Below are 24,301 nucleotides of genomic sequence, written 5' to 3' on the forward strand. Positions count from 1 at the left end.
ATGCTGGAGATAGAACTGCACATAAGGTATTGCAATCCGGTTTTTATTGGCCTAATCTCTTCAAGAATGCCCGTAAGTTTGTCTTGTCTTGTGATGAATGTCAAAGAATTGGTAATATTAGTAGACGTCAAGAAATGCCAATGAATTATTCACTTGTTATTGAACCATTTGATGTTTGGGGCTTTGATTATATGGGACCTTTTCCTTCCTCTAATGGGTATACACATATTTTAGTTGTTGTTGATTATGTTACTAAGTGGGTAGAAGCTATTCCAACTCGTAGTGATGATCATAAAACCTCTATTAAGATGCTTAAAGAAGTTATTTTTCCGAGGTTTGGAGTCCCTAGATATTTAATGACTAATGGTGGTTCACATTTTATTCATGGTGCTTTTCGTAAAATGCTTGCTAAGTATGATGTTAATCATAGAATTGCATATCCTTATCACCCATAGTCTAGTGGTCAAGTAGAATTGAGTAATAGAGAGCTCAAATTAATTTTGCAAAATACTGTTAATAGATCCAGGAAGAATTGGTCCAAGAAACTTGATGATGCATTATGGGCCTATAGAACTGCATATAAAAATCCTATGGGTATGTCTTCGTATAAAATGGTTTATGGTAAAGCATGTCATTTACCTCTTGAGCTAGAACATAAGGCATATTAGGCCATTAAAGAGCTCAATTATGATTTCAAACTTGCCGGTGAGAAGAGGTTATTTGACATTAGCTCACTTGATGAGTGGAGAACCCAAGCCTATGACAATGCCAAACTGTTTAAAGAAAAAGTTAAAAGATGGCATGATAAAAGGATACAAAAGCGTGAGTTTAATGTAGGTGATTATGTATTGTTATACAACTCTCGTTTGAGATTTTTTGCAGGAAAACTTATCTCTAAATGGGAAGGTCCTTACGTTATCGAGGAGGTCTATCATTCCGGTGCCATAAAAATCAACAACTTCGAAGGCACAAATCCAAAGATGGTGAATGGTCAAAGAATCAAACATTATATCTCAGGTAATCCCATAAATGTTGAAACCAATATTATTGAAACCGTAACCCCGGAGGAATACATAAGGGACACTTTCTAGAACGTTTCAGACTCCGAAAAGGAATAGGTATGTGGTACAATAAGTAAACCGACTCTAAAACAGTTCTAATGTCAATTTTTCTCTGTTTTGGAATATTTAGGAAATTAGGAAAATAAGAAGCAGACCGGAAAGGACACGAGGCTTCCACGAGGGTGGAGGGTGCGCCCTACCCCTGGGTGCGCCCCCTACCTTGTGGGCACCTAGTGTGCTCTCCGGACTTCATTTTCTTGCACGATACTTCTTTTGGTCGGTAAAAATTCATTATATAACCTCGCGAAGGTTTTGACCACCGTATCTGGCAAATATCTCTTGTCTTTGTTTCGATCTGTTTTCTGTCAGGGTTGTCAAGGCTAGGCATCATGTCGTCTCCCTCCTCCTCCAACAATGGTGACAATGATGCTTGGCTAATGAAGATAGAGCTAAAGAGAGAAGAGCCCGGAGAGATCAACAAGGATGAAGGGATCAAGAAGGCCACAGAGGACCAAGTTCCGGCAGCAGAAGACATCCTTCAACTTGATCACAATCTTCTTACCCCAACTAAGATCGAAGCTTTCAAGATGATTGAGTTAGCTCATATACAAAACAAATATCTCACATGTAAAAATATTTTTTTGAAGGAGCATATCATCGCACTCAAGGGCATTATCCGCAAGTTGGAGGACCTCCTACGCTCGATGTGCGCTATCCATCATCACCTCCATCTCCTTCACCAGCAAAAGAGATATAGTCACATGGGTATGGGCACTCCCCTTGGCAGCTGCCAAGCTTGGGGGAGTGCCCCGGTATCGTATCATCATCACAACTGTTATCTTTACCATTTTTCTTAGTTCGATCATTTTGATAATATCTTGATCTAGTAGAATAAAGTTTTAGTATGATCTAGTTGTGAGTTTGCTTTATGATCCTTCTATGTAATCAAGTCCGTGAGCTATATATAATAGAGATTAGTGTTGAGTCAAGGGCTTGATTATTTTGCTATGACCTTGAGGGAATAAAATAAAAGAGAAGAAATAAAAAGAAATAAAGAGATCATATGGATCTTATGGAGAGTAATGAGCTCACATATAAAGAGTATGATGAATAAAAGTTGTTGAGAGTTGACAAACATAGTTTTGGTCATCGTTGCAATTAATAGGAAGTAATAAAGAAAGAGAGGTTCACATATAAATATACTATCTTGGACATCTTTTATGATTGTGAGCACTCATTAAAGTATGACATGCTAAGAGTTGACATTGGACAAGGAAGACAACGTAATGGGTTATGTTTTCTTACATCTGAGATAAATTATATTGTCATGGATCATCCAACATGTTGAGCTTGCCTTTCCCTCTCATGCTAGCCAATTTCTTTGCACCAAGTAGAGATACTACTTGTGCTTCCAAATATCCCTAAACCCGTTTTTGCCTTGAGAGTCCACCATACCTACCTATGGATTGAGTAAGATCCTTCAAGTAAGTTGTCATCGGTGCAAGCAATAAAAATTGCTCTCTAAATATGTATGACTTATTAGTGCGGAGAAAATAAGCTTTATACGATCTTGTGATATGGAAGAAATAAAAGCGACGGACTGCATAATAAAGGTCCATATCACAAGTGGCAATATAAAGTGACGTTCTTTTGCATTAAGATTTTGTGCATCCAACCATAAAAGCGCATGACAACCTCTACTTCCCTTTGCGAAGGGCCTATCTTTTACTTTTATCTTCTACCTTACATAAGAGTCATGGTGATCTTCACCTTTCCTTTTTTACATTTTATCCTTTGGCAAGCACAATGTGTTGGAAAGATCCTGATATATATAGCTAATTGGATGTGAGTCTCCATGAACTATCATTGTTGACATTACCCTTGACGTAAAACGTTGGGAGGCAAAACTATAATCCCCTATCTTTCTCTATGTCCGATTAAAACTTCATACCCATAAATATTGCATGAGTGTTAGCAATTGTGAAAGACTAAAATATGGTTGAGTATGTGGACTTGCTGAAAAGCTCTTATATTGACTCTTTCCAATGTTATGATAAATTGAAATTGCCTCAATGACAGAGATTAGAGTTTGTTGGTTCTCAATGAAGTTTATGATTCATACTTGAAATTGTGATTGAATTGTTACTTTAGCATAAGAGATCATATGACAATATATATATATTGTTGTTCTAAAAATGATCATGATGCCCTCATGTCCGTATTTTATTTTTATCGACACCTCTATCTCTAAACATGTGGACATATTTTTCGATTTTGGCTTTCGCTTCAGGACAAGCGAGGTCTAAGCTTGGGGGAGTTGATACGTCCATTTTGCATCATGCTTTTATATCGATATTTATTGCATTATGGGCTGTTATTACACATTATGTAACAATACTTATGCCTATTCTCTATTATTTTACAAGGTTTACATGAAGAGGGAGAATGCCGGCAGCTGGGATTCTGGGCTAGAAAAGGAGCAAATATTAGAGACCTATTCTGCACAGCTCCAAAAGTCCTGAAACTTCACGAAAGTTATTTCTAGAATATATAAAAAATAGTGAGCGCAAGAAGTACCAGAGGGGGGCCACCCACTAGCCACGAGGGTGGGGGGCGGGCCCTACCCCCTGGGCGCGCCCCCTGCCTCGTGGGCTCCCTGGTGGCCCTCTGGTGCCCATCTTCTGCTATATGAGGTCTTTCGTCCGAGAAAAAAAATCATAAGCAAGCTTTCAGGATGAGACTCCGCCGCCACAAGGTGGAACCTTGGCGGAACCAATCTAGGGCTCCGGCAGAGCTGTTCTGCCGGGGACACTTCCCTCCGGGAGGCGGAAATCATCACCATCGTCATCACCAACGATCCTCTCATCGGGAGGGGGTCAATCTCCATCAACATCTTCACCAGCACCATCTCATCTCAAACCCTAGTTCATCTCTTGTATCCAATCTTTGTATCCAAACCTCAGATGGGTACCTGTGGGTTGCTAGTAGTGTTGATTACTCCTTGTAGTTGATGCTAGTTGGTTTACTTGGTGGAAGATCATATGTTCAGATCCATTATGCATATTAATACCCCTCTGATTATGAACATTAATATGCTTTGCGAGTAGTTACATTTGTTCCTGAGGACATGGGAGAAGTCTTGCTATTAGTAGTCATGTGAATTTGGTATTTGTTCGATATTTTGATGAGATGTATGTTGTCATCCCTCTAGTGGTGTCATGTGAATGTTGACTACATGACACTTCACCATTGTTTGGGCCTAGAGGGAGGCATTGGGAAGTAATAAGCAGATGATGGGTTGCTAGAGTGACAGAAGCTTAAACCCCAGTTTATGCGTTGCTTCGTAAGGGGCTGATTTGGATCCATATGTTTCATGCTATGGTTAGGTTTACCTTAATACTTCTATTGTAGTTGCAGATGCTTGCAATGGGGGTTAATCATAAGTGGGATGCTTGTCCAAGTAAGGACAGTACCCAAGCACTGGTCCACCCACATATCAAATTATCAAAGTACCGAACGCGAATCATATGAATGTGATGAAAACTAGCTTGACGATAATTCCCATCTGTCCTCGGGAGCGCTTTTCTCTATATAAGAAATGTCTAGGCTTGTCCTTTGCTACAAAAAGGATTGGGCCATCTTTCTGCACTTTATTTACAATTGTTACTCGTTACCAATTACCTTATCACAAAACTAGTTGTTACCAATAATTTCAGTGCTTGCAGAGAATACCTTGCTGAAAACCGCTTATCATTTCCTTCAGCTCCTCGTTGAGTTCGACACTCTTACTTATCGAAAGGACTACGATAGATCCCCTATACTTGTGGGTCATCAGCAACTTTATTCTTGTAGACATGTGTTGGGCCTCCAAGCGCAGAGTTTTGTAGGACAATAGCAATTTTCCCTCAAGTGGATGACCTAAGGTTTATCAATCCGTGGGAGGCGTAGGATGAAGATGGTCTCTCTCAAACAACCCTGCAACCAAATAATAAAAAGTATCTTGTGTCCCCAACACACCAATTACAATGGTAATTTGTATAGGTGCACTAGTTCGGTAAAGAGATGGTGATACAAGTGTAATATGGATAGTAGATATTGATTTTTGTAATAAGAACAATAAAAACAACAAGGTATCAATTGATAAAACGGAGCACAAACAGTATTGCAATTCTTGAAAATGAGGCCTAGGGTTCATACTTCCGCTAGTGCAATCGCTCAACAATGCTAATATAATTGGATCATATTACCATCCCTCAACGTGCAATGAAGAATCACTCCAAAGTTCCTATCTAGCAGAGAACATAAGAAGAAATCGTTTGTAGGGTATGAAACCACCTCGAAGCTATTCTTTCCGATCGATCTATCCAAGAGTTCATACTAAACTAACACCAAATAATTTTAGATTCATAATACTCAATCCAACACCAAGAACCTCAAAGATGTAGCGACCCGACCTCAGATGGTTAAGTCTCTATGCATAAGTGTCATCCCTGGATCGGTAATGCTGAAACACACAGTACTCGAAGGATTTATAACAGAGTAGCAATCACACACTTATTACATCGATAGTCTCAAAAGAGAACTTATTACAATAATATGGCTTAAGGCCATCTAAATAAGATAACAACAGAAGACTTGGAAGATAGAGTGATTCCATCAAATCCAACAGCATAGCTGAGTGCACGACAAACGACCTAGCGCACCTTACCCTTCGTCTGAAAAGTATGCAACATGATATGTTGCAACCCAAAAAACGGGCCAGCACATGGAATATGCTGGCAATATAACACAGTAGAGAAATGAATAGGTAAATGCTATCACTACATGCATATATGGTTGGTGGAGGCTCTATGGTTATAATGTTTTTGCGAAAAGCCAATTTTCCCCTACAACAAAGGAATATATTTTATTTAACTACCATGGTAGTTGTTAAACATTGAGAAGGTTCCTCCAACTCAATCCCAATTAGAAAGTAATTAACAACCCAACAAATTAAGTATTAGAGTGATGAGATCAATATGAAAATCCAAGATCCAGATACTCACGATGTCCATAACCGGGGACACGGCTAACCATGATTAGTTTGTACACTCTGCAGAAGTTTGTGCACTTTTCCCCACAAGACTCGATCTCCTCTGTTGGATTTCTCACACTACATGGTGTTTGAGAAACGGATGACCGAGACACAGTCTTTCAGAAGCATTAACTCTTACCCCGGGTAGACACTACCAACCTACATCCCCTACATCTGCTAGCCTATCACTGGAAGAGGTCATGCAACTTACTCCACTATGCTAGAGCCCATAATAGCTTGTGGTTGCACACAGAAGTTTCTAGCATGAATAATCTTATAATCCCTTTGAGCCTGGGTGGCGAACCATAGGATGATCACACAGGTACTCCGGGATATCCTAGGACAACATTGAATTCTCCAGGTGCCCGAAACCAATCCACCCAGATGTGTGTTTAAGTAGCCACCTTAAGTTAACCATTAATTAATAATCTCACATCTGTCATGGATACTCTCAAACCCAATCCACGTCTACGAGCATAGCATGGCGATATAAGCATAACGTAGAAGTAGCTCCCAAGGGTTTGATAATAAAAGGGCAATAGGTTCTACCTCATCACCTACTTTCCAAAAACCCACATGTTAAGAGATCCTACTCATGCAATGTTTGGAGGTTGAAACTAATGCATAAAAACTAGGTAAGAAAAGAGTATGATCAAAGTGTTACTTGCCTTGCTGATGATCCGTAAAACCTAGTGACTTGTAGTAGCACGCTTCGCACTCTGGGAATTCTATCGCAAAGAAACAATAGCATACATAAGCAATCAAGCAAAGATGCACAGGTAAAACTCAAATAAGAAGATCGAATCTGAAAACTCAACTAAAAAGATTCGATCTGCAAAAAGATTCAAACAAATCGGAGCTACGGAACCAAAACTACGGTCAAAAGAACTTTGAAATCAAATCTGCTTGCAACCAAATTTTAATTTGTCAAAAAAAACCTTGTTCAAGTTGATTAACCAGAAAGAGGGGTTCGAGACGAAGATTTTGGCGTTGGTTTCACTAGATTTGGACAAACGGTTAAGAAACGGCGAGGGTTTGAAGATCAGGGGCTAATATGCGATAAAAATAACCGCGGATAGGTCCCTGGCTGAAAATAAAATAAAAAGAAAAGACTAACGAACGAACGTTCGCTGTCTGGATCTAACCGGCGAAAAGCGTTCGTAAAAATGAATGAACGGACGGACGTCCGCTAAATAACTAAACCGAGAAAAACTGAACCGATAAAATAAAAAAACACATCTAGGGTTTCTAAAAAACCGATCGGTTTTTACCTAAACCGAAAAAACCAATAGGCGGATCGGATCGGGAATGACGGCGGCTCCGGCGGCGTGCGGCGCGGCTCCGGCGAGGCAGGGCGGGGCGCGGCGCGGTGCGGCAGCGGCGGGCTGCGGCGTGGCGGCGAGTGCAGCGACATGCGGCGCGGCTCCGGCGAGGCAGGGCGAGGCGCGGCGATGTGGGGCTCCAGGGGGGCCCGGGGGCAGCTTTAAGGGGGGCGAGGTGGTGTGGGGAAGGGGCTCGGCCTCGGGAGGCGGAGTCCCGGGCGGCGGCGGCTCCTCCTGTGTCCCGACCGGACTCTGGGAAGGCGGCGGCGGGCGGCTGGGCCTGGCCTGGCTCGGCTGGGCCGGCCCAGTTCGGCTGCAGAAGTTTTTTTTTAAACAGATTCCGCCGAAAAAATAAAAAAATCCTAAATAAGTAAAAATAAAAATCTAAAAATGCCAAAACAAATTTTCACCGTCTAAATAAAATATTTAGAACAAAGTGAATAGTTTCTTGGCCTAAAAATGCAATTTTGAAAAAAATGCATAATTTTTCTAATTCAAATAAAATAGCAATAAAATCCAAATAAAAATTATTTATTTGATTTTAATATTTTTCCTCCAATACATTATTTAGTTTGGAGAAGTCATATTATCTCCTCTCATATAGTTTTTAATATGAAATATTTTCGGAAGAAAAATAATTAAAACCGAAATGATCCTTGTTTCGATATTCAAGAAAATTCAAATATGAAAATAGTGAAATCCCCAACTCTCTCCATGGGTCCTTGAGTTGCTTAGGATTTTCTAGGATCGCAAAACAAAATGCAATAAAATATGATATGCATAGATGACCTATGTATAACATTTCAAATTGGAAATTTGGAATGTTACAAACCTACCCCCCTTAAGGTGAATCTCACCCTCGAGATTCGGGTTGGCTAGAAAATAAGTGTGGGTGGTCTTTCCGTAGATCATCCTCTCGTTCCCAAGTGGCTTCATCCTCGGTATGGTGGCTCCACTGAACTTTGCAAAACTTGATAACCTTACTGCGTGTGATCCGGCTGGCAAACTCGAGAATCTTGACTGGTTTCTCCTGATAGGTTAGATCACTATCCAGCTAAATTGCTTCCAGGGGCACTGTAACTCTCAGAGGAATATCGGCCATCTCTGCATGGCACTTCTTCAACTAGGAAACGTGAAACACATCATGAACTCCTGATAGTCCTTCAGGTAACTCCAACTTGTAGGCTACTTCTCCCATATGTCCCAAAACTCGATATGGTCCTACAAATCTTCGGGCTAACTTTCCCCATGACTCCAAAATGTTTAACTCCTTGCAGAGGTGACACACGAAGATAGGCTCTATCTCCGATTTCATAAACTACCTCCTTGCATTTTGAGTCTGCATAACTTTTCTGCCTAGACTGAGCTACCTTCAGTCTGTCTCGAATCAGCTTAACCTTCTCTTCTAACTCTTTAATTATATCTGGTCCAAAAAATTGACGCTCTCCAACTTCATCCCACATCAACGGTGTCCTGCACATCCTTCCATACAAAGCTTCGAAAGGTGCCATCTTCAAACTGGCCTGGTAGCTATTGTTGTATGAGAACTCCACGTAAGGCAAATTGTCATCCCAACTAGATCCATAATCAAGTGCACAAGCTCTCAACATGTATTCCAGAATCTGATTGACTCTCTCGGTCTGTGCATCTGTCTGCGGATGAAAAGATGTACTAAACTCTAGCTTGGTTCCCAAAGTCTGGTGCAGCTGGTGCCAAAACTTTGAAGTAAACTGTGTTCCTCTATCTAATACGATGGTCCTCGGAACTCCATGCAGACATACGATCCTGGTCATATATGTCTTGGCCAACTTCGCACTTGTATAGGTGGTTTTCACTGGGATAAAGTGAGCCACTTTTGTCAACCGATCAACTACTACCCAGATAGAGTCATATCCCGATCGGGTCCTAGGTAATCCGGTGATAAAATCCAAGGCAAGCTTATCCCACTTCCATTCGGGTATCGGCATAGGCTGCAGTAATCCTGCTGGCTTCTGATGTTCTGCCTTCACTCTCTGACATACATCACATACGGCTACATACTCGGCAATATCCTTCTTCATACCAGGCCACCAAAAACGCTCCTTCAAATCCAAATACATCTTGGTGTTTCCAGGGTGTATCGAATATGGCGAGTCATGAGCTTCCTGAAGTATCAACTTCCTGATCTCTACATTATTGGGCACATAAACACGGTCCTCAAACCATAAGGTGTCATGCTCATCCTCACGAAAACCTTTGGCTTTTCCTTTGCTGATCTTCTCCTTTATATCAACAATTTCCTTATCATCCTTCTGAGCTTCTCGAATCTTTCCCAATAATGTTGACTGAATTTCTAATGCTGCAACAAAACCTCTAGGGACTATCTCCAAACATAGCTCCCTGAGATCTCCGGCTAACTCTGTTGGTAATCCTCCGCTTACGAGGGTATTGGCGTAACTCTTCTAGCTCAAAGCGTCTGCTACGACATTGGCCTTGCCTGGATGATAGTGCAACTTCATATTATAATCCTTTATAAGTTCCAACCATCTCATTTGCCTGAGATTCAACTCATTTTGTGTGAAAATGTACTTCAAACTCTTATGATCCGTGTACACGTCACAATGATTTCCAATAAGAAAATGTCTCCAGGTCTTGAGCGCATGCACTACTGCTGCTAACTCCAAATCATGTGTGGCATAATTCAACTCATGCGGTCGAAGTTGATGTGAGGCATACGAAACAACTCTTCCGTCTTGCATAAGTACATCTCCAAGCCCTAAGCGAGACGCATTGCAATACACTTGGAAATCCTTACATATATCTGGCAAAATCAGCACTGGGGCTGTAGTCAAACGTTTCTTCAACTCCTGAAAACTTGCCTCACATTCATCTGTCCATTTGAACTTGGTGTCCTTCTTCAACAACTCTGTCATGGGATTTGCAATATTTGAGAAATTCTAAATGAATCTCCGATAATATCCTGCGAGTCCCAGAAAATTGCGGATCTCTCCAACTGAGGTGGGTGCCAACCACTCAGTGACTGACTGAACCTTGGTATGGTCCACTGTTCTACCTTCTCCTGATATAACATGGTCAAGAAATCCATCTTCCTTCAACCAAAACTCACATTTGTTGAACTTGGCATATAACTGATGTTCCCTGAGCTTCTCGAGAACAAAACGCAAATGCTCCTTGTGTTCCTCTTCATTGTTCGAGTATACCAGAATATCATCAATGAACACCACGACAAACTTATCCAAGAACTCCATGAACACCTTATTCATCATACTCATGAAATAGGCAGGGGCGTTAGTCAATCCAAATGACACAACCATGTACTCGTATAGCCTGTACCTTGTGGTGAAAGCTGTCTTAGGTATATCCTGTTCTCGGATCTTCAGCTGGTGGTACCCTAATCATAGAACGATCTTGGAAAATACTTTAGCTCCTTGCAGCTGGTCAAACAAATCATTGATCATCGGCAGTGGGTACTTGTTCTTGATTGTCACTTCATTTAGTGCACGATAGTCAACCACCATTCTCAGAGATTTATCCTTCTTCTCAACCAAGAGTACTGGGGCTCCCCATGGTGACGAGCTTAATCGAATGTAACCTTTATCCAATAACTCCTTAATCTGTTTCTTAATCTCCTCTAGATCATTTGCGGGCATCCGGTATGGTCTCTTCGATATTGGTCCGGTTCCTGGTAATAACTCTATCAAAAACTCAATGTCTCGATCCGGTGGCATGCCTGGTAGTTCCTCTGGAAATACATCTGGGTAATCCTTCACTACAGGAACCTCCTCTTGAACAACGCCCGTGAGGGAGTTTACATGAGTCCTCTTTGGTGTATGCCTGGATACATACTTAATCCTTTTTCCTTCCGGGGTGGTGAGCAGAATTGACCTACTAGCACAATCAATGTTTCCTCCATACTTCGATAGCCAACCCATACCCAGTATTACGTCCAATCCTTGTGACTCCAGAATTATTAGGTCTGAGGGGAAAATATGGCTGCCAATGTTTAAGGGTATCCGGTCGCACCATCGGTTGGCCATATATTCTGCTCCTGGTGAGCTTACTAACAAGGGTGTCCTAAGGGCTAAGGTGGGTAACTTAAACTTGTCCACAAATCCACTTGAAATGTATGAATGTGATGCACCAATATCAAAAAGAATGAGAGTGGTAAATGACTTAACCAAAAACTTACCGATAACTGCATCTGGCTGCTCTTCAACCTCCTCCATGTTCACATGGTTCACTTGTCCCTTGTTGAAAGGGTTGGACTTCTTCCCAGAGCTTCCATTGCCATTCTTCGCTTCAGGACATTCGGTGGTGTAATGTCCAGCCTTCCCGCACTTGAAACAAGTAACATGACTTAGATCCCTCTTGGTGGGTGTGGCTGGGTTAGAGCAGTTCTGATTACTACCTACTCCATTCCCGTTTCCATTCTTGGGGCCACTGTGGTTATGCGAGCTTCCTCCATTGTGGTTATGTCCTCCATGGTTATGGGTATATCCTCCCGAGTTCGGGGTGAAACGAGGTTTCTACTGAGCTCCTGAATTGTACCTCCCTTGTCCATTCTTCCTTTTGCGGCTCTCAATCTGCTGCTACTTCCCTTCAATCATAAGAGCATTATCTACCAACTCCTGGTAGTTGTTAAATGTTGCCACCATTAACTGTGTACTCATCTCATCATTCAGCCCTTCCATAAACTTTTCCTGTTTCGCGGCATCCGTGGCCACGTCATCTGGGGCATATCAAGCTAACTTGCTAAACTCATCCACATAGTGCCCCATAGCATGGTTGCCCTGGCGTAAGTTGAAAAACTCATGCTTATTCATGCTCATAGCTCCAATTGAAACATGAGCAGTGCGGAATGCTTGCTGAAATTGCTCCCATGTGACATTGGCTATAGGAAAAGTGGCTGTGTAATTCTCCCACCATGAGGCTGCAGGTCCATCCAATTGGTGTGCGGCAAATCGTACCTTCTCAGCATCTGTGCAACATGCAGTGGTCAACTCTCTTCCAATCCTACGTAGCCAATCATCAGCAACTATCGGCTCGGTGCTACTTGAAAACACCGGTGGCTGCAACCTTAGAAAGCGGGCTAGGTTATCAACTGGAGGCGGTGGTGGTGGGTTGTTGTTGTTGTTGTTGCCTTGATTCTGAACTAGCAACTGCATCAGTGTATTCTGCTGTTGGATCAACTAAGTGAGCTTTTTTGGGAAGGCAAATCTGGGGTCACATCTCGGAGGCATCTGATGGGTTTAGAGGGGAGAGATTAGAATAGAATGAGGTCTAATGAGAAAGCACTACCCATATGCACATGAGTCAAACAAAAGCATATCACACCAAATCAATTTCAAACAAGGGCATATAATCGATCTAACTACCGTTACAGTGCTCGGACTATACTATTTACATGGGGGAATACTACTGATCATATGGTGGTCTTCTAGAAATTTTGATCGGTGGAAGACTCCATGATATCTGCTCTAGCTTCGTCTTCATAATCATCATCACTGGGGTCGGAGTCGGTGTCGTCGATGATGATGTAGTCCTTGGGATGGTCGTCATCTCCTCCTGGAGCAGGGTCTCCCATGAATACTCCGAGCTTCCTTGTCAGGTCATCATTCTTCTCCACTAGTATTGTGATTTCCTCCTCGTATTCGTCGCATCTAGACTTGAGTTCCTCTTCTAGCTCCGTGTTCCTGGTCATCACCTTCTTCAAATCCGTCATGCTTGCGCACATCTCGTTCTCCTGGCGACGAATGTGTTGGTTTAACTCCTGGATGTAAGCTGCAATGGACATGTCCTTCCTGGTGCTAATCATCTCCCATTGCTCATCTCGGCGTCCACATATCTGGTAGATAGTGTCCTTAAGATCCTTGTGATAAACTTTTCCGATGCGTCCTATGGCGATGTGGGCTGCCATGCTCTTTCCTAGACTCCAGGTTGGTGCAGCAAAGGAAAACTCTATGGGTTTAGTAACTGGCGTGAATGTCCTTCCAGGAACTTGAACTCGAATCATCCAACACACATCTTCTAGTAAAGTGGTGGTGTAGGTCCCGGTGAAGCTTGGTATTCCAATGTTTAGGTACCTAGTGACTTCCTTCAAGTGTCATCCAAAAGGTGTGTCTTCATCCGGCTGTGTAAACTTATTCCTTGTGTCCGCCATCCTATAGAGTAGAAAATGGAGAGGAGTCAGAAATGAGTAGAGAAGAGTGACCTATGGCTCATCTTAGTGGTCGTGTCCTACATTCAGCATGTGCTCTGATACCATCTTGTAGCGACCCGATCTCAGATGGTCAAGTCTTTGTGCATAAGTGTCATCCCTGGATCGGTAATGCTGGCACACACAGTACTCGAAGGATTTATTATAGAGTAGCAATCACACACTTATTACATCGGTAGTCTCAAAAGATAACTTATTACAATAATATGGCTTAAGGCATCTAAATAAGATAACAACGGAAGACTTGGAAGATAGAGTGAGTCCATCAACTCCAATGGCATAGCTGAGTGCACGACAAACGACCTAGCGCACCTTACTCTTCATCTGAAAAGTCTGCAACATGATATGTTGCAACCCAAAAGCGGGTCAGCACATGGAATATGCTGGCAATATAACACAGTAGAGCAATGAACAGGTAAATGCTATCACTACATGCATATATGGCCGGTGGAGGCTCTATGGTTATAATGTTTTCACGAAAAGCCAATTTTTCCCTACAACAAAGGAATATATTTTGTTTAACTATCATGGTAGTTGTTAAACATTGAGAAAGTTCCTCCAATTCAATCCCAATTAGAAAGTAATTAACAACACAACAAATTAAGTATTAGAGTGATGAGATCATTATGAAAATCCAGGATCCAGATACTCGAGATGTCCATAACCGGGGACACGGCTAACCATGATTAGTTTATACACTCTGCAGAGGTTTGCGCACTTTTCCCCACAAGGCTCGATCTCCTCCGTTGGATTTCTCGCACTACATGGTGTTTGAGAAACGGATGACTGAGACACAGTCTTTCAGAAGCATTAACTCTAACCCCGGGTAGACAGTACCAACCTACATCCCCTACATCTGCTAGCCTACCATTGGAAGAGGTCATGCAACGTACTCCACTATGCTGGAGCCCATAATAGCTTGTGGTTGCACACGGAAGTTTATAGCATGAATAATCTTATGATCCCTTTGAGCCTAGGTGGCGAACCATAGGATGATCACACGGGTACTCCGAGATATCCTAGGATAACACTGAATTCTCCAGGTGCCCGCAACCTATCCACCCAAATGTGTGTTTAAGTAGCCACCTTAAGTTAACCATTAATTAATAATCTCACATCTGTCATGGATACTCTCAAACCCAATCCACGTCTACGAGCATAGCATGGCGATATAAACATAACGTAGAAGTAGCTCCCAAGGGTTTGATAATAAAAGGGCAATAGGTTCTACCTCATCACCTACTTCCCAAAACCCCACATGTTAAGAGATCCTACTCATGCAATATTTGGAGGTTGAAACTAATGCATAAAAACTAGGTAAGAAAAGAGTATGATAGAAGTGTTACTTGCCTTGCTGATGATCCGTAAAACCTAGTGACTCGTAGTAGCACGCTGTGCACTCCGGGAATTCTATCACAAACAAACAATAGCATACATAAGAAATCAAGCAAAGATGCACGGGTAAAACTCAAATAAGAAGATCAAATCTGAAAACTCAACTAAAAAGATTCGATCTGCAAAAAGATTCAAACAAATCGGAGCAACGGAATTGAAACTACGGTCAAAAGAACTTTGAAATCAAATCTGCTTGCAACCATATTTTATTTTGTCAAAAACCTTGTTCAAGTTGATTAACCAGAAAGAGGGGTTCGAGACGAAGATTTTGGCGTTGGTTTCACTAGATTTGGACAAACGGTTAAGAAATAGCGAGGGTTTGAAGATCAGGGGCTAATCTGCGATAAAATTAATCGTGGATAGGTCCCTGGCCGAAAATAAAATAAAAAGAAAAGACTAACGAACGTTCGCTGTCTGAATCTAACCGGCGAAATGCGTTCGTAAAACGAACGAACGGACGGACGTCCGCTAAATAACTAAACCGAGAAAAACCGAACCGATAAAATAAAAAACGCATCTAGGGTTTCTAAAAAACCCGACCTGTTTTTACCTAAACCGAAAAAACAACGGGCGGATCGGATTGGGAACGGCGGCGGCTCCGGCGGCGTGCGGCATGGCTACGGCGAGGCAGGGCGGGGTAGTGCGCGGGTAAGCGGTGGCGCGACGCGGCAGGGACGGGCGGCCAGCGCGGCGCGACAGCGGCGTGGCGGGCTGCGGCATGGCGGCGAGCGCGGCGGCGTGCGGCGCGGCTCCGGCGAGGGAGGGTGTGGCGATGTGGGGCCCTAGGCGGGCCCCGGGGTCGGCTTATATGGGGGGAGGGTGCGAGATGTCGTGGGGAAGGGGCTCGGCCTCAGGAGGCGGAGTCCCGGGCGGCGGCGGCTCCTCCCGTGTCCCGGCCAGATTCGGGGAAGGCGGCGGCTGGGCCTGGCCTGGCTCGGCTGGGCCGGCCCAATTTGGCTCCGGAAGGTTAAAAAACAGATTCCGTTGGAAAAAAAATCCTAAATAAATAAAAGTAAAAATGTAAAAATGCAAAAACAAATTTTCATCGTCTAAGTAAAAAATTTAGAACAAAGTGAACATTTTCTTGGCCTAAAAATGCAATTTTGAAAAATGCTAATTTTCTAATTAAAATAAAATAGCAATAAAATCCAAATGAAAATTATTTATTTGATTTTAATATTTTTCCTCCAATACTTCATTTATTTTGGAGAAGTCATGTTATCTCCTCTCATATAGTTTTTAATATGAAATATTTTCAAAGAAAAAAATAATTAAAACCGAAATGATCCTTGTTTCGATATTCGAGAAAATTCAAATATGAAAATAGTGAAATCCCCAACTCTCTCCATGGGTCCTTGAGTTGCTTAGGATTTTCTAGGATCGCAAAACAAAATGCAATAAAATATGATATGCATAGATGACCTATGTATAACATTCCAAATTGGAAATTTGGGATGTTACAAAAGAATGTCCCAAGATTTCTACCGGAGAAACAAAAGACGAGAACATGCATCAACCCCTATGCATAGATTACCCCAATGTCACCTCGGAAATCCGCGAGTTGAGTGCCAAAACATATACCAAGTGAATCAACATAATACCCCATTGTCACCACGGGTATTCATATGCAAGACATATATCAAGTGCTCTCAAATCCATAAAATTACTCAATCCGATAAAACGAAATCTCAAAGGGAAAACTCAATTCATCACAACAAGATAGAGAGGGGGAAAACACCATATAATCCGACTATATTAACAAAGCCTGCGATACATCAAGATCATGACATCTCAAGAACACGAGAGAGAGAGAGATTAAACACATAGCTACTGGTACAAACCCTCAACCCCGAGGGTGGACTACTCCCTCCTCATCGTGGTGGCTGCCAGGATGATGAAGATGGCCACCGGTGATGATTCCCCCCTCCGGCGGAGTGCTGGAACGGTGTCTAGATTGGTTTTTCATGGCTACAGAGGCTTGCGGCGGCGGAACTTCTGATCTAGGGTTACCCCGAGGTTTTTTGGAATATTTGACGATTTATATGGCGAAGAGGGGGTACGGGAGGCCACCGAGGTGGGCACAACCCACATGGGCGCGCATGTGCTCCCAAACGTGCCCTGGTGGGTTGTGCCCCCCTCGGGTCACCCCCAGGTGCTGCTCTGGCCAATTGGATGTCTTCTGGTCCATAAAAAATCCACAAAAAGTTTTGCGGTGTTTGGACTCCGTTTCATATTGATTTCCTGCGATGTAAAAAACAAGCAAAAAACAGCACCTCGCACTGGGCACTGGGTCAATATGTTAGTCCCAAAAAATGATATAAAGTTGCTATAAAATGAATGTAAAACATCCAATAATGATAATATAACAGCATGAATACTTCATAAATTATATATACGTTGGATACGTATCAGCAATCCCAAGCTTAATTCCTACTCGTCCTCAAGTAGGTAAATGATAAAAAGAAATAATTTATGAAGTGTGAATGCTAGCAAAAACAGCAAGCAAAAACAAAATAAAATTACATTCTAAGAATATCACGCATCATGTGAAGAAACAAAAACTTAGGCTCAACCGATACTAACCGATAATTGTTGAAGAAGAAAGGTGGGATGCCTACCGGGGCATCCCCAAGCTTAGATGCTTGATACTTCTTGAAACATTATCTTGGGGTGCCTTGGGCATCCCCAAGCTTGAGCTTTTTGCGTCTCCTTAATTCCTCTCCTATCATGGTTTTCCTAAATCTCAAAAACTTCATCCACACAAAACTCAACAAGAACTCGTGAGATAAGTTAGTATTAACCAATGCAAGAACCTCATCATTCTCTACTGTAGCAAATTCCTAAAATTATTATTCAACATTTCATAATGCCTCTGTATATTTGATACTCCTATCCTTAAATAGAATCATTAAACAAGCAAACATATGCACACATAACAGCAATCTGCCAAAACAGTACAGTGTGTAAAGAATGCAAGAGTATCAATACTTATTGAACTCCAAAAATTACGAAAATTTACCACACTGTATAAAATTTATCAGAGCTTATTCCGCAAAAAGTTTCAACATTTTATCACATTCTCAATTTTCTAGAGAATTTTTGCAACAGCGATAAACTTTCTATTTTCAAACAGCAACATGCAGACTTGCAAAATAAGCATAGTAGAGGCTATCCTTGACATTTTTATTGAAAAGAAAGATGCAAAACATTTTATAAATAACATAAAGAAAATCCTAATAAAATAAAATGATGCTCCAAGCAAAACACATATCATGTGACGAATAAAAATGTAGCTCCAAGTGAGGTTACCGATAATGTTGGAGACAAAAGAGGGGATGCCTTCCGGGGCATTCCCAAGCATAGTTGCTTGAATCTTCCTTGAATATTACCTTGGGGCACCTTGGTCGTCCCCAAGATTATGGTTTTGTCACTTCTTATTCTCCTCATATCAACATCTCACCCAAAACTTGAAAACTTCAATCACACAAAACTTAACGGAACTTCATGAGATATGTTTGTATGATAAAGAGCAAACCATTCACTTTGGTACTATCAAAGACAAGATTCATAATTGTTCTCACACAATGCCTACTGTAGCATATCATTTCCACAATTTATATTGAGTAAAATAAGCCATGGAAACTAGGAAACAAGCAAACTATGCATTGAAAACAGAATCTGTCAAAAATAGAACAGTCTGTAATGATCTGGACATCAACCATACTTGTGCTACTCCACAAATTCTGAAAATTAGGAAAACCTGGTCAATTTGTATATCGATCTTGTGCAAAAAGAATCAGGATTTTATCATGCTTCTGTAAAAAATGAAAATTATTTTTCTGGGCGCAAAATTTCTGTTTTTCAGTAAGATCAAATCAACTATCACCATAGACCACCCCAAAGGTCTTACTTGGCACTTTATTGAAACAAAAGTTATAAAACATGATTACTATAATAGATTAATCATGTGAAAATGCAAAAACAGTAGGTAAAAGTGTTGGGTTGTCTCCCAATAAGCGCTTTTCTTTAATGCCTTTTAGCTAGGCATGATGATTCCAATGATGCTCGCATAAAAGATAAGAACTGAAACATAAAGAGAGCATCATGAATCATAAGTTCCCCTCTCATAATAATTTTAAATAGTATCATGAATGTATTCATCAATATAACCACCACATAAAGCATTCTTTTCATCATCCATGAGCATAGAAATTTTATTACTATTTCTTCTCATTCACAATGGTGGGGGTATCATATGAAACTCGAATACTATAAATTGTTTCCACATTAAAAGAGCAATGTTCAGGAGAAGGGTAATCATAACTATGACAAGTTTTATAAATATAATCATCACTACTTTTTATAACATAAGTATCATCACAATAATCATCATAACTAGGAACTTTGTTCTCATCATAGATAGGAGGCATGCAATCATCATAACAAATTTGATCATTCAAAGTAGGGGTCCTAAAAAGATCATCTTCATTAAACATAGCATCCCCAAGCTTGGGACAAACATTGATTGCATCAAATAAATTCTCAAGCATGTCATTCTCATCAAACATAGCATCCCCAAGCTTGTGGCTTGGCATATCATAAGCATAATCACTCTCATCATTAATAGTATGAATAGCACCAACGGTATAACAATTGCTATCATCATAATTTCCCAAGTTGGTGCCAAAAAGATTTCCAAGATTATAGGAAGTATCATTATCTTCCCAATCATAATAATCACAACAAGCAATAGGCATAACAAAATCATCATCAATAGTGCTCTCGGACATTGTGCCATAAGACATAGAAGCAATATCATCATCAAGTGCATCATCTTCCACAATTATTTTTGATTCATTTTCATGAGGCACAACAATAATAGGAGTAACATTATTTGGGAGTGATACGTCTCCAATGTATCTATAATTTTTGATTGTTCCATGCTATTTTATTATCAATCTTGGATGTTTTATAATCAGTTTATAGTCATTTTATATCATTTTTTGGTACTAACCTATTGACATAGTGCCAAGTGCCAGTTGCTGTTTTTTCCATGTTTTTTACATCGCAGAAAATCAATATCAAACGGAGTTCAAATGCCATGAAACTTTACGGAGATTTTTTATGGGCCAGAAGGAAGGCAATGGGCCCTGGTTACACCTGGGGGTGCCCCGAGGGGGCACAACCCACCAGGGCGCACCAGGAGGCCCAGGCATGCCCTGGTGGGTTGTGCCCACCACGGGTGCCCCCTCGGACCACCTCTTTGCTCTATAAATATCCCAAAAATACTAGAACCCTGTGGGAGTCGACGAAATATTCATCCACCTGCCGCAGAGTCCAAAACCACCAGATCCAATCTAGACACCATCATGGAGGGTTCACCACTTCCATTGGTGCCTCTCTGATGATGCGTGAGTAGTTCTTTGTAGACCTTTGGGTCCGTAGTTAGTAGCTAGATGGCTTCATATCTCTCTATTGATTCTCAATACAATAGTTTCTTGGAGGTCCATATGATGTAACTCTTTTTGCGATGTGTTTGTTGGGATCGATGAACTTTGATTTTATGATCATATCTATGTTTTTATATCCATGAAAGTATATGAGTTTCTTTGAACTCTTTTATGCATGATCTCTTATAGCCTCGTATTTCTTCTCTGATATTTGGGTTTTGTTTGCCCAACTTGATCTATTTATCTTGCAATGGGAAGAGGTGCCCGGTAGTGGGTTCGATCTTACGGTGCTTGATCCCAGTGACAGAAAGGGAACCGACACATATGTATCGTTGCTACTAAGGATAAAAATATGATATCTATATCTACCACCATATAGATAAACGGATCTTGTCTACATCATGTCATCGTTCTTATTGCATTACTCCATTTTCCCATGAACTTAATACACTAGATGCATGCTGGATAGAAGTCGATGTGTGGAGTAATAGTAGTAGATGCAGGCAGGAGTCAGTCTACTAATCTTGGACGTGATGCCTATGTAATGATCATTGCCTGGATATCGCCATAATTATTTGAGGTTCTATCAATGCCCAACAGTAATTTGTTTGCCCACCATTTGCTATTTTTCTCGAGAGAAGACACTAGTGAAACCTACGGCCCCGGGTCTTCTTTCTCATATATTTGCCTTGCGATCTACTTTTCCTTTGCATTTTTATTCAGATCTATTAATCCAAAAGACCAAAAATACTTTGCTGCACTTTATTTTATTTGCGATCTATTATTCCAATCTATTGCAACTTTCTTCCGTCAACACACAATTTCTGGTGCCGTACCCCGAAAGGGATTGACAACCCCTTTAACACGTCGGGTTGCGAGGTGTTGTTATTTGTGTGCAGGGGCTGTTTATATTGTGTTGCTTGGTTCTCCTACTGGTTCGATAACCTTGGTTTCATAATTTAGGGAAATACCTACCATCGCTGTGCTACATCATCCCTCCCTCTCCAGGGAATTACCGACATAGTTGCAGCTGCCATCAAGGAGAATTTCTGGCGCCGTTGCCGGGGAGGATCTTCAACATAACCAGGTTCCTAATCACAAATCTCATCTCCTTGCAATTTACATCATTTGCCATTTGCCTCCCGTTTTCCTTTCCCCCACTTCACAAAAACTTGCCGTTTTATTCGCCTCTCTTTTTCTGTTCGCCGTTTTTCTTCCAGGATTTGTTTTTGCGTGTGAGATCTTGTTTGCTGTTATGGATAATTCCTCCTCTACTTCTTGCACTCCGGAGAACGAGGTTCTCAAATTTAAACAAAGGGGAGGAGAAATTTTAGAAGATGCTTGGTATAGAATTTGCAATGCTCATAATAGATCTATCCATAAGCAATCTACCGTTGTGCTTCTGCATTGTTTTTATGTTGGCATCACCACTTGGTATAGATTCGTCCTTGATACGATTACCGGTGGAAATTTCTTAATGAGTCCTCCTTTGATGCTCTTAATGCTATGTGAAATTTAGTGGGCTCACCACCTCTTATGGTTAATGAAACAATTTTGACTATTGAGCATGTTATGGAAAGACTAGATGCTATCGAAAAGAAAATGCTCACCGAAGATCATATGGAAATTATACATAAAAAGATGCATAATTTTTCCACTAATCTTGGATCAAAAGCGGGCGATATTTTTAAGTTGTTAAAAGAAAGGGGTACTTTAATCCATGAAAGAATAGAAGAAAGTCCGTTTCGGATCGATAAATTGGAAGAAATCTTTAGTAATCTAAGCACGACTTTTACTACCACTAAAATTATTGAGGAAACTCCCGTAAAGAGTAGGAGATCCAAAATAAGGGTGCAACTCCTAGTGAGAGCAATAAAGGAGATCTTAAGATGATTAGTATCTACCTTGATTTTGTTGAAGTGGTGATAGATCCTTTTTGCAAGAATGAAATCTTTGAATTTATTCCCAGGAGTGTTGTTATTGAAAATCTTTATGCTTAATCTTTGAGGGATTCTAAGTGTTTGATTGAAGAGTTGGACAAAGATGACAAAACTTAGATCCTTGCTATATGCCTAGCAAAGGGCGTAAAACTATAGCGCTTGTTGGGAGGCAACCCAATGAATAAAATTTAGTTTTGCTTTTTGCTTTATGTTCTTGTGTGTTTACACAATTATGCTACTATTATGATTGTGTTTTTTGTGTTTTAATTAGTGTTTGTGCCAAGTAAAGCCTTTAGGATCTTCTCGGGCAATAGTTGTTTGATCTTGCTGAAAAAACAGAAACTTTTACGCTCATGATATTAATTTTCATTTTTTTACCAGTGAGCAATAAAATACCCATTCCAATTGCAGTAGATCAATATACAAATTTCTCAAGTCGTCCTAATTCTTCAGATGTTTTTGAGTAACAGAAGTATTCGAAATAGTCAGATTGCTACACACTGTTCTGTTTTGACAGATTCTGTTTTCTTTGTGTTGTGTGCTTATTTTGAAGGCTCTATGGTTTTCTTTGATGAGTGTTTGCCATAGAAAAGTTGGAATACAATAGATATAATACAAAAACAAAATATGAATTGGTTTGATACAACACTTATAGTAGTGATTTATTATTCTTATACTAACGGATCTCACGAAGGCTTTGTTGAGTTTTCTGTGATTGAAGTTTCAAGTTTTGGGTTATCTTACGATGGATGAAGGAAGGATGTAAGAGCCTAAGCTTGGGGATGCCCCAGCATCCCAAGCTATTATCCAAGAATGAGCAACCAACTAAGCTTGGGGATGCCCCCGAGTGGCATCCCCGCTTTCTTCCAACAACTATCGGTATTTTACTCGAGACTATATTTTTATTCATCACATGATATGTGTTTTGCTTGGAGCGTCTTGTATGATATGTGTCTTTTCTTGTTTTATTTTGTGTTTTAAGTCATCAATACTTGTTGGACACACCTATTTGAGAGAGCCAAAATTATGTCATGACTTGTTAGAATTGCTCTCTATGCTTCACTTAAATCTTTTACGAGCTAGGACTTGCTCTAGTGGTTCACTTATATCTTTTTGAGCAAGGTGTACTTTGTTATTTTTGAAGAAATGCTCTCTTGCTTCACTTAGATTTATTTGAGAGTTAGTAAAATTTTGAAGAAATTTTCTCTTGTTTCACTTAAATTATTTTGAGAGAAAGAAAATTTGTTATGCTCATGATCTTCACTTATATTTGTTTGAGCTTATGAAAAGCAACACATTAAAAGTAGTCCCAAAGTGATAGATATCCAAGAAGGATAAAGTAAAAGAAAATGTCATCAAGATCATTGGACAAAATAAACTTGATTCTTAGTAATAGTTTTGAGATATGATGATATGATATGTGAGTTATGTTGATGAGTAATTATTCTTTAGTAAGAATATTGGTGTTAAGGTTTGTGATTCCCTATGCATGCACGAAAGTCAATAATCATGCAATGAAAATTATATCCTACTTGTGGTGCATTATTCGGTGTTAATTATGCTTAATGCTTGCTTATGAGATTATTCGTTTCTTGGTTGGTAGCTTCTCAATCTTTTTGCTAGCCTTCATTTTGAAAAGTATGATCTCTACTTGTGCATCCAAAATCCTTTAAACCAGTTTGGCCACATGAGTCCACTATATCTACCTATATGCCGTATTATTTTGCCATTCTAAGCAAATTTGCATGTGCCATCTCTAATTTTCAAAATAAACTTCTCTTTTGTGTGTTCGTTTCGCTCGCAGAGTGGTGAGGGTGGCTAATATTTTCCATGCTAGATGTG

The sequence above is a fragment of the Triticum aestivum genome, chromosome 6A, assembly GCF_018294505.1.
Source record: "Triticum aestivum cultivar Chinese Spring chromosome 6A, IWGSC CS RefSeq v2.1, whole genome shotgun sequence".
Lineage (NCBI taxonomy): Eukaryota > Viridiplantae > Streptophyta > Magnoliopsida > Poales > Poaceae > Triticum > Triticum aestivum.